Source organism: Myotis lucifugus, unplaced genomic scaffold (genome assembly GCF_000147115.1).
Source record: "Myotis lucifugus unplaced genomic scaffold, Myoluc2.0 scaffold_3, whole genome shotgun sequence".
Classification (NCBI taxonomy): Eukaryota; Metazoa; Chordata; class Mammalia; order Chiroptera; family Vespertilionidae; genus Myotis; species Myotis lucifugus.
This window is the reverse complement of record NW_005871051.1, coordinates 8,622,381-8,636,814: the sequence shown is the minus strand read 5'-3', so window position 1 is coordinate 8,636,814 and position 14,434 is coordinate 8,622,381. Positions and strand designations below refer to the sequence as shown.

At 40.2% G+C, this 14,434-nt stretch overlaps 1 pseudogene; it reads left to right on the top strand.

Moving 5' to 3' along the window:
* The first annotated feature begins 13,192 nt into the window (after nt 1–13,192).
* Nucleotides 13,193–14,199, top strand: LOC111828069 (annotated as a pseudogene).
* Nucleotides 14,200–14,434: the final 235 nt, after the last annotated feature.

Genomic DNA, 14,434 nt, shown 5'->3' with positions numbered 1-14,434 from the left:
ATTCTATTTGCTTGTCAATGCACTTTTTGATAACCAGAGGCTTTGGCTGTGCATATACAATGGCAAATAAAAAGCTCATTTCAAACAGACAGGGCCTTCCAAACATCTCAATATTTTTCATAATGTGTGAAAAATAAGGTTTTTTGTTAGTGTCTTTCTCACATTTTATCAGAAAGTTTTAGCATTGTGACAACAATTCCTGAATGTATATCGTGTGCCTTAAATGGCTTGCTTACATTAAATATTCCACTTGAAGTCTGAATTGCAGGCTGGATTTTGCTTATTCCTGGCATTATGGTACTAATGAGAGTAGCTATAGCTAGATGTTTTAAGTAACTAGAAGTAAAAGGTAAAAGGCAGGTGTTTGGAACACAATTAAACCACTTAAATACCCCCGTTAAAAAGAGAAATGACTACATTGCAAGTTAGAAGTAATATGCTTTGAAAAAAATGTGCTATTAAATCCATGTTAATAGAACAATTGGTGAACAGTGCGGAGAAGAGTCCACTGGAGCATGGGGGTGACATGTAGTGAGTATACTCTTATTGGCTGATGCCAGCCAGCTTCTGATTTGTTGGGCTCTGTTCTGATTAGTGGGTGTCTTGTTCTGGTTGATTGATTCCTATCAATTGTTAAATATTTTTAACATTACCTCCACTTGAAGCCATACTCTAGCATCATATAGCCAACAAAATCCAAATAGAGAGCTGTTATAAAATAACACATTTCCTAGCAATAAAAGTGCATCCTTGGATGTATTTATTTATTCAATTAAGTACCTTAGAATAAATACCAAAAAGAAAGCAACAGAATGGAAAGCTGCAAAATAATAAAAAACTTATTTATAATAGCAAACAATCATTTACATAGACTTACTATGTGCTAGACACTGTTTTAAGCACTTTGCATATAATACCCCATTTAATTTTCATAGCTCAGATGAGTACTGTTAGTATCATCACTCTACAAATGAGAACATTGAGGCACAGAGTGAATGAATAACTGGCTGAAGTGCACTACCTAAGAAACTGCAGAGAGTGAATTCAAATCCAGGAATTTGGCTCCAGAGTCATGCTCCCAATTCCTCTACTGTCTCTATTACAAAAATATGTACAATTTCATATAAACACATGTTAATAAATTTTTTTAAAATTTTTATTGAGTTTATTGGGATAACCAATTGGTTAATAAAATCATGTAGATGTCAGGTGTACAATTCTATAATACATGATGTGTATATTGTATGTGTGTTCACCATCCAAAGTCAAGTTTCCTTCTATAACCACTTATCCTTCAAGTGCCCATCAGTAGATGAGTGGATAAAAAATCTGTGGTACGTTTACACAATGGAATACTAGTTGCCCATAAAAAAAGGAACTCTTAACTTTTGCAATGGCCTGGATGGACCTGGAGAATATTATGCTAAGTGAAATAAGCTAGTCAGAGAAAGACAAACACCATATAATTTTATATGTGGAATCTACTGAACAAAATAAACTAACAAACAAAATAGAGACAGACTCATAGATACCGAGAACAGACTGACAGCTGTCAGAGGGGAGGGGTGTTGGGGGGGCTGGATGAGAGGGTGAAGGGATTAAGCAAAAATCAACAACTCATAGTTAATAAATGTTTAAAAGACAAACAGGGTATATGAAGAAATAAATCCTATAATAACTACATTAAAAATTGCAGCCTTTTCTGAAATTAGAGAAATACAAATGAAAAGTCATCCAATAAATTTCTCAAGGTAGCAAAATGAGTAAATGTGAGTAAGCGCCATTTTAGAAGGGATATGAGACAGCACAACCACTTCCGATGGCTGTTGTCACAGCAAATTGACTGATGTGTTCATTCCGTAAGATCATTTGAAAGCAGCTTATAGGAGCTTATGAACCATAGTTTGTTTGCTTTTCATTTAGGAATTCCGGTTTTGGAAAAATGCCTAAAAATGACTGAAAAAATAAACAAATAAGTGATATCTTACACAGATGTTTGCATCATTGGTGTATATAATAGTAAAAATTTGATACTAATTCAGATGCACTATAAAAGGGAAACAGCTAAACAAGCTGTGTTGTGTTAAAAACACAGAACATCAAATCGATATTAAAAATAAGAAATATATAAGCTTTATAATATGTGAGTGAAAAAATGAATCTGAAAATAAAATAGACCCAAAGATCTGATTCACTGACTGAACTATGGAAAAACAAAACAAAAACGCCTATAATTGTAATTTGTTTAACGTCTAGAAAAAGTATGGATATAGAGGTTGCATTTTTATTAGTATGAGTTTGCTTCTTTATTGATCTTATGGTACTTAAATTCTCATTGGCTTGCTCTCTTGTGTATGTAAAAACAAATAAAGAAAATAAGGAAACACACTTCAGACATGGGTCAATTTTATATCTAAATATAATCACTCTACATCTCAGATGTGATCCCATACGGAGCTTCCTGGGAACCTCATCTGATAGAAAACAGTAAGAGAAGGCATAAGAGGGAGAAAAAACGAGAAGTAAATGCGTGCAAGGTCAGGAAACATAGTCTGAGCATTCATCACTCTTGGCTGAAACATACATGCGAGAACAACCCCGCCCATAACTAGTCACAAATGGTCTGTCGAAATAAAAAAGTAAAATAGCAGCATATGCTGGGAATTTTGCTGTTTTTATGATAAGCAGAGAGACATTTTCTCTCAAGTCTCCCCTTCCTTCACACTGCTGAGAATCCAGCCCTCTGTGTGCTGTGATTGCAGACTTTTTCTGGGTAAATTTTCGACTTTTTCTCACCCTGCGGAGTGATCTTCAGCATCCAAGCTGAATGTGTCTGTTTGATATTTCAAAAATAACTTGGTTCCCCGGAGCCTCTATTTCCATTTAGCTCCCCTCCCCCCACCACTACCACAATTACTGCATGTTCTACATGGAGTCAGATTTGCTTCCATTGGTGTCATGATGAACATTAAAAATAGTTTCAGAGGAGAACACAGATACTCCTCCGTGCTGTGCATTTCTCCAAGAAGCACAACACTGCATAATTTCTCAAATGCGACCCTGTTTTCATCTTGCCAGCAATTTGGCAGTTCTCAGTTTTCAAAGGTTGCTGCTCTGAATTTGTTTTCTTGGTAATCTCGCAGCCCATTTGTTCTGCCTAATGCTGAAAATCTATGTAAGATCTTGACCTCCATATGCCATACACCAGTAGATTTACCCTTTCCTTTAAAATTTTTGTTCTACACTAAAAAGGGAAAGAAAAGAAAGCATTTCAGGACTTGTTAAAATGGCATGTGGATTAAATGTTTAAGTGTAAAGCAAGGGGTCTCAAGCCTTAGGTAGGGCTTAACTATCTGACTTTTGAGAGTAAGAATATCTCTCCAATTTTCTAGGACACACACGAAAGAATTTTTATCCTGGAAAGAAAAGATTCAGTTAATTTACCAGGCCTATTAGGTTGCTCAGAAGGCAATTCCACCTTTATTTTAATGAAGACATAAAGGGAATAATTATAGGGTCATAAACCAAAACAAACAAACAAACAAAAAAAAGAGGGGAAGCCAGCCCTATATACAAAATAGTGTAGAGATAAATATTTAAGTGAAAAATGAACTTTGTCTATTGTCCGGTCATTTTCTATGCATTTGTTGAATACTGAGTCTCCCCAAGCTGCCTACTGTGTCAGATTCTATGGAGCCAAGGCAAGTTTCTTAACCTCAAGAGGTATCATTTTATTGAGGGAGATTAACATGCCTGAAATAATCAGAAAACAATAAATGCTAAACCATGTGACTACACAATTTTGGAAAGGAGAGGAGGTAGAGTGTGAGATGAGCATTGAGGGATAAGAAGAAGTGGGCAAAGAAGGCGGAGAGGAAGGGGGCTGGCATGGGCAGTGACAGTGCACCAGGCAGAGAAACAGCCTGGTAGAGACCCGAGGGGAGAATGAGTAAGACCAATGTGGGGTAGGGGAAACGGTTAGATAGGAGGGCTGAGGATGGACCATGGAGTTCTGGCCCCCATGTGAAGTGGGGCTCTCCTGAGGAAATGGTGCTCTAGGAACAATTGTCTGGTACTGGCTGGGGGATGGGTGAGTGCAGGGAAGGAGGCTAGAAAGCTGCCACCTCACTTATGCTGCTGTGAGTTTGAAATATGACCATTTCTTGATGAAAGAGAACAAAGGGGAAATTTGAGGGAAAAGTCAAAAAAAGATAAGGGATAACTTAATGGAAGCTTTTTATGGTGCTGCATCATCAGGAATAGGGTTGGGGAGTGGGTGATAAATGGACTAGTTGATGTTATACTCTAAACACTTGAAGACAACTGTGTGTGTGTGTGTGTGTGTGTGTGTGTGAGTGTGTGTGTGTGTGTGTGTGTGTGATTCTTTTTTGCAAAGGCCATATGTTATTTTCATAAAAAATTTAAAAATGTAATCCTAATATTTATGGAGGACTTTAAAAATAATGACATCACTGATAAACGGGGTAAATGTGGAAGGATGCTGGCCTCTTTTCTGGTAGGTGCATATGTACACACACACACACACACACACACACACACACACACGTCTAAGTCTGATTTGCACAGAGTACATATCCTTAATCAATTAGTTTCTGTCTCCCAGCGCCTTATGCTCAGTGGGCCTGGAGCTGTTTTGCCTCTTACCCCTCTGACCCCCTTTCATGATGCCCCTTCCACTCTATCTCGGATTCCTCTACGCCAGACAGTTCAGGCCTTTGCTGCTGCCTCTCAGTTGTCATTGTCCATTGCCTACTTGGAGATATTCTACCGAGTCTTCCTTGAGTCTAAATCCTGCTGTCCTTTGCATCCTCCCAGGGCCGTGTGCGCTGCTCTGCCATCCACCTTCCACTTTTGTCCAACTCGGGGGCCCCGACTTGCAGTCAGAAGTGCCCCAGTGCTGGGGGGTTGGCCTGATGCCAGGACTTTGTTGACTGCAGCGCTGCGTGTAGATTAATGAGCACAGAGCACACACACACTAACGGGCAATCAGGCTTTCCCACTGATTGCGTGATTTATAGAAGAGACGGTCCTGCCCCTATAATATACAGCAGTGGCATCATATGTATGAACTAAGAATCTGCTAAATAAATCAAGCCCCAGCACCCTTAGAGGCTACATGTGCGCCAGCTGGTCAGCGGGAGCTGTGTGGTACAAACAGTGAATAGGCAAGGATTTATTTATTTGAACTCTAACATGTATGCGTGACTCTGCATTAAGAAAACTCTAGGGGGAATGCACCACATTTTAGAGTAAACAAAGGGTGAAGAAAAATGTGTTAGAAGTGGTGATTTGGCCAGTAATAATCATGGAAGAGCAATAGTTTTTAAAAAATAAAATTAAAGCTGTGATGCATGCCCACAATAGATGCCTATCTGAGGAAGCCTCCAGTGTGTCACTTCTACCAATTTTGCTTTCAACACTGTCAGCTATTTAACCCACCCCACCCAAAGGGATTTTACCAGGAGGGTTCTGAGCTCTTTCAGAGAAATTATATGTCTATGACATAACAGAATTTTAATGCTTTCTTTCAGCAAAGCATGCAAAATTTTTTTTTTTAAAAAAGTCAAGAACATAAAAAATTAACATTTCTTTATGAAATTGTAGTACAAGTAAAATTTAGGATTTTCCAAAAATGAAGCCTTTAAGTAAAACAAAATCCATAGATTTTGAACAACTATCAAATGTATTTTTGTCCTAAACTTAAATACTTTGGTACCTTAAAAAAGAAAAAAAATTAAGTAGGATGGAAATTGATAACATTTATAAGATTTTTGGCAAAATCAGACCACTTGACAAAATTCTTTTAGTAATTTCACAGTTGGGGGGGGGGGTATCTTCAAAGAATTATTGAGATTCCAGGAACTTCCAGGCACTATGCCAGGGGCTAGACATTAAAGAAGAACAATCAGTCCTGCCTTCCTTGAGTTTATGTCCTGGAGGGAGAGGCAGGAATAAAAAGTAAACAAATCCAAGAGATAATGATAAAGTATGACATTTCACATGAAGGCAATAAACAGGGTTTACAAGAGAGCTGGGGATGGGGAGAGACAGTGGTCAGGGAGGATCTCTATGCGGAAGTGGCATTGGTGCTGTGATTCAAAGGATGCAAATGAGCCATTAATGTCCAGAACATTTGAGTTAGAGGGAACAGTGAATGGAGGTAATGAAAGGAGGCCATTCTGCGTGGGGCTGGAATTAGGGGAACAGGGCAGTTATGGAGACCCTGGCCTGCTCTTGTGGGATCTTTTTGGCCATCACAAGGAATTGAGATTTTTTTTCTAAGAGAAAAAAAAAAACACACATTGAAAAGATTCGAGCAGGAAAGTGATCTGATCTGATCTACATGATTCTATTTACATTTTTGAGAGATTACTTTAGCTCCTTGAGGCAAATGGCTCAGAGGTGGCAAGAGCTGGAACAGAGAAGTTCCTGGAGTCACTGAGGCAGTCCAAGGGAGAGAGGATGGAAGCTTGAGGTGGTGGGTGACACAAGATGGAGAGAAGTCGACATGCTTGGGTACATGTGTAGGTGAGACTAACAGGACTTGCATATGGGCTGAAAAGATGAATCAAGGATGACGCCTAGGCATTTTGGACTTAGTAATGGTGGATAATGGTGCTATGTACAAGGCTTGGAGGGAGAAACAGGGTTGGGGAGGAGGAAGGAGAGATAACCGAGGCTGACAGAAGAGAATGTGGGGACAAGGAGGCCTAAACACAGATAGATTAAGCTGTTGAATGAGGCCTGGGATGAAACAATGGCGTGGGTGGAGTTGGAGAGAAAGACAGTGAGTTGAATGCTAAAGTCCTTAATGAAAGTCAGGGGGAAGGGGGTGGTGACTGTTGAACAGCTGAAGGGGGTAGTAGATGTCATGAGTTTCATCTGAGTGGGGTTTTTAAAGGAGGAAGAGAAATGGTGGAGTGGGGAGAGAGGAGAGACCAATGGAGTGGCACGTGAACCTCCCTGAGAAGACGACAGCGGCTGCACTGTCCTCAGGGGACAAGGCAGTCCCAGGAGCACTGAGAGAGGAGTTTGAGAATCCTGAAGCGCTTCCTGAGCAGGCAGGTGTTCCAGAGGGCACCGTGATGTGTAACTGATATACGTATATCTCTCATCTCCTTTGACCTCATTTCTTTCTCACCCAGCCAAACATCCACACCTTTGCACCTGGAGCTAAGGCTCTTATCTTTTGACCTGGATCCTCTGGCTCACTACAAATTCAGAGAGGTGCCAGGTGGAGGCCAGCCATGGCTCCCTCTTGGTTTCTGTGGGTTGGAGGACATTACCTAGCAACTCAGAGTTTTCTGGGTGGTGACAGAGTGTAGCCCAAGGGGAGAGAGATTCCATTCTAGACACGTAATGCAAGGATTATACTGACAAATTCTAGCCCAAAATTGAACATATCATTGTTCTCACATGCAAACAGGTACAGAAAGCATCCTCTGTGCCCCTAGGCCTTTGCACAACAGAAACCTATGCCTCTGCCCTTGCTCAGAGATAATTTGTGCTCCTCATGAACTTCGGTTGAGTTGCCATCGGTGGTGTAGACTGCAGGTGGGATGGAAGTGGAATTAGAAATAATAAAGGGGAAGAAGGAATTACATCAAACAATTGTTCTCCAATTCCTAAGCAGAAAGAGGAAACAAGAAAGAACCCCATCGCTCATTGCCTGTGAGGGTAAACCCATAGGCTGCAAGGCTTCAAGGGCCTGGGAGGTTATTATGGGATGCCCAGGTCTTTTGTACACATATCCTAAGAGCCAGAGGCACTGAAGAAGGTTATCTGAGGATTCTTACACAACAGGGTTTCTTCCTTTGGAAAACTGTATTTTAGATTGAGGCCTCAATATCTCACAAACCAGTCAGTCCTGACAGCTTACACTTTCTGCCCGAGACAATGAGAAATAGGCAGCCATTCAAAAACTTACCACCTCTCCCTCTTCTTCCTGTACCCCAAAACTCTACAACGCTAATAAATCCCACAGAAACCTTAATACCAAACCATCACTTGCTCCATCACTCACTTCATTGGCCCATATATATCTTCAACCTTGCTCATTCCCCAAGAATTTCTAGCTATGGTACAATTACCTCTAGGATAGAAGATTATGAGTTCAATCTTTTTCTAGACCATCTGGCTTTCTTCTTGCTCAAGTTACAGAATTATCTTTAACTATGGCCAACTCGAAAACGCTTTAAGCCCAAGTAGATTAAGGTCAGAGAGTCTAATTCATAGTTGGTGTCCAATAAGGGCTGTTTTCTTTCTTCTATTACCATATCATTATCAGTCTTGGGACATTCTTATGAGCACATAGTCTTGGCATTCTCTATTCTTCTTGACCCCCTTAATATTGCTAACAGGATAAGCAGAAGTGATAGAAGTTTTCTTCCCTTCATCTCTCAGCAATTAAACAGCTGAAGTTGGATGGATCAGAAAATTAGATTTACTATAAAGATTAACTATAAAATATAAAAGCAAATCAGGGGTGAGGTGCTAACTCATATCCACAAGTTAGAACTGAAAACATGTAAGCAATTATTGAGGGAGGCTTTGGTTGGGGTAAAGTGGTAGGGTAGATTTTCCACCAAATGGTATGTCACTAGCTCTTGATGGTTTAGGAAGAAGTCAGCTCTCTACCAGTCAGAACACACTGGGGATGAGGTGAGAAGAGACAGTGCAGATCTGGACTTTTGCCACAGGCTCAAAAAAATGTGGGAACACCCTTGGCCTTAGGATACCCAGGCAAGAGGACATTTTGTGTTGTTTTGGTTTCCATGGCCACCCTTCTAGTCCTACAATAATAGGACTTGGTACAACTGCCTACCAAGGATTGGTTGGCAGAATCCCAGCTCATTGCTAGGGACTCATTATGTCAGTTTTCTCACCCATGGTGCAGAAGAAAGTATGACGCTAGGCAAAAAAAGTGGCTGAATGGTCTACTAGTAAGGGATTAGTCATCTTTCAGGGCACATGAGGCCTCTCTCTTTAATGCCAGCACTTCCTTCAGGCAGAATGTTGTGTGTTTGTCTGTCTGTCTGTTTTTTGGCTTAATAAAGTACAGCAGAATTTAATGGAAGGAAATTGAGCCTGTATCATTGCAAGTCCTCAGCCAGCTACTGCAAGGCTTGTCTGGACAGGCTGATGGAGACACTGGGCTGATGGGCAACTTTAACGCCAATGACCCCCTTAATTATGCTAACAGGATATGCAGAAGTGGTAGAATTCAGAACTCTTGCTGATCACAGCTACCAACCCTTGCTGATCACAGCTCCCAGGCCCAGTGGAAGATTTCTCTGAATAGGTGCTGCTTAAAAAAGAAACACTTCTCCCTGAGGCTCTTCGCAGCACATAAAAATCCCAATTACTCACTATTCACGTTCTTCTCTGTAGGTTCATTCTCGCTGATTTGGTGAACCTGAAATGTCATTGAGTGACCATGATTTTCACTGGGAGGATAGGTGGGGAGAAGGTATGTGTGTTTATTGAGGTTTAGAATATGCATTAAACAGAGCTTCCGACACAAGGACTCTAAATTAGGTCTTTGAATCTACAAATCATGTGATTGCTATTACATTCAACCGGAGCCCTACTTGTGCATCTATAACCAGGTAATGGTAGCATAGATTTTAGAATTAGTTCATTAGACAGCTACTTCAATCTTCCCTCTGGAAATGTGGAAATTGTACAGCTGATAATATCATGGGTCTCAGGTAGCAAAGAAAAACATGACATTTAGTTTTCTCCATCTATAGATTGAGTTTGACTTTCTTCATAAGAAAAGTCAGGAAAATCCAAAGAAACTCCAATGTAGCATTGGTATTTGACAGCCAAGGAGCATATTTTTCTATTTCAACAGTTAGATGCATCGAGTACAAAAGCAAGAAAAATAACTGGACACTAAGAATTACCATAACCAAACCAATATTTTTCCCAAGATGGAATAAAAGGTACCACTTAATAATACATGACACAACTCCCACACTTGGCAAAGCAATATTTTAAAACTAAAATTATATTGTAATTAGCCTTTCAAAAATGTGAACACTTCAATATAGGAGTCCATTAATAATCTAACTGCTGCTGCTGCAAAGCATGTTCCTCCCACACGTGTAACTTAATTAAACTGTTTCTTGTTCCAACCGTCAGACAGTCATGAGGAACAGGTGGCTTCCAACTTAGAGATAATAGAAAGATGTGACTTCACAGGTCCACATGAAATTATCTAAGTCTTCCACCTTCCTTCTCCTGGCAATTTCCATTTCAAACACAGATTTGCTTCTACTTTATAGGATTTAAAGTTCAAGCATGATCTAGGACAATTCTAATGAAAATTAAATGTAGATTTATACAGTGGTCTTTATTATTCCTCATACAAAGATCTCAGCCCCCTCCTCCCTCCAAAAAAAACCCTTACTTTCTCATAGACGGACATAGAGCTAGGAGGTTAGATAAATGCTAAGAATAATTACACACTAAATGGTGTGATTTCAAGGACAGTGACAGGGGATAACAAATAAAAGCCACAACCTCTAAGTACCATCTCTTTTTTCTCTAATGGGCTATAAGTCAAGTGTCATTAATTCAGAAGCCCGGAGAAGCAGGCAGGTGGCTGGAATGAGTGAAGATGACTGAGTGTAGAAGAGGCAGGAGTTTTGCTGGAGAACGCATGCTCTGTCTAGACCGGCAGCCTCCACCCGCCTCCAGCAGATCTTTGTTTTGCCTTCACAAGGGTTGCCAGATCATCCGATGCTTCAGGATAAGAAGAAAATTCAAATTTTATTTTTTAAAAATGTGGTAGTTAATTAAAAAGTTAAAAGCCATCCACCAGGTGGGTCAAACCAATATACAGGCCTGGAGCCACCTTTGAGGACCGCTGCTGATTAGGATATTAATTTGTTTTGCCTAATAAAAGAGAGGATTTATCAGTCAGACTTGCCTTGAAGTAAATCTATAATCTGAGAAGAAACTTTGAAGAAGGAAGGAGGTGTCCCACCAGTAAGTGTGTGTGTGTGGGATGGGGGGGGGGGGGAAGGGGCGGGGGGGGGGGAGGGAAGGGAGTTCCAAAGTATACTAAGCCTCAGAGGTCAGAGAAGAGGTTCTATTACAATTAAAAGATACAAATCACGGGGATGTTGGGGACACAATTGCACAGAAAAGGGAACTAAGGTCCATCTCTACGTTCTCACTGAGTAGGTTTGGCACTGTAGCAAGACAGCTGACATTGGTGATTTTGAACACAGGAGCGCTTCCCTGAGCACTCGGGCTTCCTTTGGCTTCTCTTGATGTTCTACAGCAAACACCTGATTCTTTCAGCCTGGAGAGAGTTAATCCCATGTGCCTTCCAATGAACAGCCTTTCAGCAGTAATAAATGGGAGCTGGAGCATTAATACTGCAGTTTCTCCATTTGCTGGGAGGATCACTCCATACTATTTACAGAGTTCCCCACAGGATTGAGCCCCATGTGTCCACAGTGGTAACCATCTCCACTAAGCACCCTTTCCTGTCTTCCTGTCTTATTTCCCCACTCCCTCCCTTGTACTGCCTAGGATCATCACCCAAACCATTTAAACTCAAATCTGAGTCTCAGGTCCTGCTTCTGGGGGAACTCCAGCTAAGGCCCTACATTACCATGAAAACAACCCCAAAGGTCTTGCTTGTTTTAGGTCAGTGGTTCTTAACCTTCCTAATGCCGAGACCCTTTAATATAGTTCCTCATGTTGTGGTGACCCCCAACCATAAAATTATTTTCATTGCTACTTCATAACTGTAATTTTGCTACTGTTATGAATCGTAATGTAAATATCTGATATGCAGGATGTATTTAGGCGACCCCTGTGAAAGGGTCGTTCCACCCCCGAAGGGGTCGTGACCCACATGTTGAGAACCACTGTTTTAGGTGGTCTGAGACCTTGGAAGGGATTTTTATATGATTGAATAGGTAGTACCATGTTCTCTTGTCTCAAAATTGGAATCAATTTATAAGAGCTGACACTCTAAGCTCAAAGTATAATTATGAAGATCAAATAAAATAATGTTCATAAATGTGCTTCACATGTTAGCAAGTGTTACATAAATGCTGTTTTTATAACTTCCTTGTTATTAAGATCCAATAATGGTGTGTCTCCAGGAACAGAGATGGGAGTGATGGTGGAGAAGGAATAAGCAAGATGAAGTTCTTTGCTGATCTGCCTGGTAAGTCTCAGAGCAAACGTGTCTGACTGCATGAAGCAGCTTTTATTAGATGCCTTTAAATGTATGACATTGAAACAAGGTTGGTGAGTCCATCAAGGTGGCGCTGTGGAGACCTATTCTATTTACAACACATTTAATGTATTTAGAAACTGAGTTATTGTTCCCAGGACTGGGGCAAGATGAGAGTGGCCGACAAAAGTGGCCAACGGAAGACATAAAGCCAGAGCTTCACAGAAAATTACATCTGTGTGAACTACAGTGACTAATTCAAACAATAAAGTATTTAGTGTCTATGAGACTATTTATAGTAGAAAATTAATGGGTCTTTTATACCTGATTTAATGGCCCTTTAAAGAGAAAAAATATAATCACAGCATAATCAATGAAATGAATGATATTTACAGGTTGAATAATAATTAACTATAAGAAAGGGTGATCATTTTTTCTTTAGCATTTTTGACAGTTTTGATAGCCTTGAGCTTAACTATAAGAAAGGGTGATCATTTTTTCTTTAGCATTTTTGACAGTTTTGATAGCCTTGAGCTGTGGTTTAAACATTGTATGCAGCAGGTATGTACAGGCGTACCTCGTTTTATGGCTCTTTGTGTTTATTTTTAAATTGAAGGTATGTAGCAACCCTGCTTTGAGAAAGTCTATTGGCACCATTTTTTCAACCGAATTTGCTCACTTGTGTCTCAGTGTTACATTTGGGTAATTACAGCAATATTTCAAACTTTTTCATTATTACTGTGTTTGTTATGGTGATCTGTGATCAGTGATTACATCTGTCCTGTTACTATTGTAATTGTTTTGGGGTGCCATGAACTGGGCTTGATTAAGACAGGAAACTTAATCCATAAATTCTGTGTGTGTTCTGACTGTTTCATTGACCAGTCATTCCCCCATCTCCCTCTCCTTGGGCCTCCCTATTTCCTGAGACATCACGATACTGAAATTAGACCAATTAATAACCCTACAATGGGCTCTAAATATTCCAATGAAAGGAAGAGTTGTGCATCTCTCATTTTAAATCAAAAGCGAGAAATAACCTTAATGAGTAAGTCATGTTGAAAGCCTAGAGAGGCCAAAAGCTAGGCCTCTTATGCCAAATAGAAAGTTGTAAATGTAAAGGAAAGGTTCTTGAAGAAAATTAAGAGTGCTACTCCAGTGAACACACCGATGATAAGAATGCAAACCAGCCTTTTGCTGATATGGAGAAAGCTTTAGCGGTCTGCAGAGATGATCAAACCAGTCGCAACATTCCCTTAAGCCAAAGCCTAATCTGGAGCAGGACATAACTCTTCAGTTCTATGAGGGCTGCATGAGGTGAGGAAGTTGCAGAAGAAAAGTTCAATCCTAGCACAGGTTGGTTCATGAAGTTTGATGAAAGAAACTATCCTCATAACATAAAAGTGCAAGGTGAAGCAGCAAGTGCTGATGTAGAAGCTAAAGCAAGGTATTCAGAAAATCTAGCTAAGATCATTAATGAAGGTGGCTACACCAAACAACAGATTTTCAATGTAAACAAAACAGCCATACATTGGAAGAAAATGCCATGTAGAACTTCCATAGCTAAAGAGGACAACTCAATGCCTGGCTTCAAAGGACAGGCCGACTCTCTTGTGAGGGGCTAATGCAGCGGGTGAGTTTAAGTTGAAGCAAAAGCTCATGTACTATTTCAAAAATTCTTGGGCTCTTAAGAATTATGTTAACTCTACTCTGCCTGTGCTCTATGAATGGAACAACAAAGCCTGGATGACAGCACATCTGTTTACAACATGGTTTACTGAATATTTTAAGCCCACTATTGAGACTTGCTGCTCAGAAAAAAGAAGGTTTGTTTCAAAATATTACTGCTAATTGACAGTATACCTGATCACCCAAGAGTTCTGAGGGAGATGTAAAAGGAGATTAATGTTGTTTTCATGTCTACCAAAACAACATCCATTCTGCAGCCCATGAATCAAGGAGTAACAACCCCGTAACAACCTATGGGGCAGGTCCTATAATTATCCCCATTTTACAGCTGAAGGAACTGAGCTAATTTGCCCAAAGCCATTTAGCTGGTAAGTGGCCGAGTTGGGACATGAACCCAGGCACTGTACTTTTGGATCTTTCTAAGTCCATACAACACAGTCTGTCTAAGATGGAGTGTTTATAAGCACAGGTAAATGTTAAAGCAAGAAATTCATTGTTTTAACTTTCCTGGGCATGCCCAGA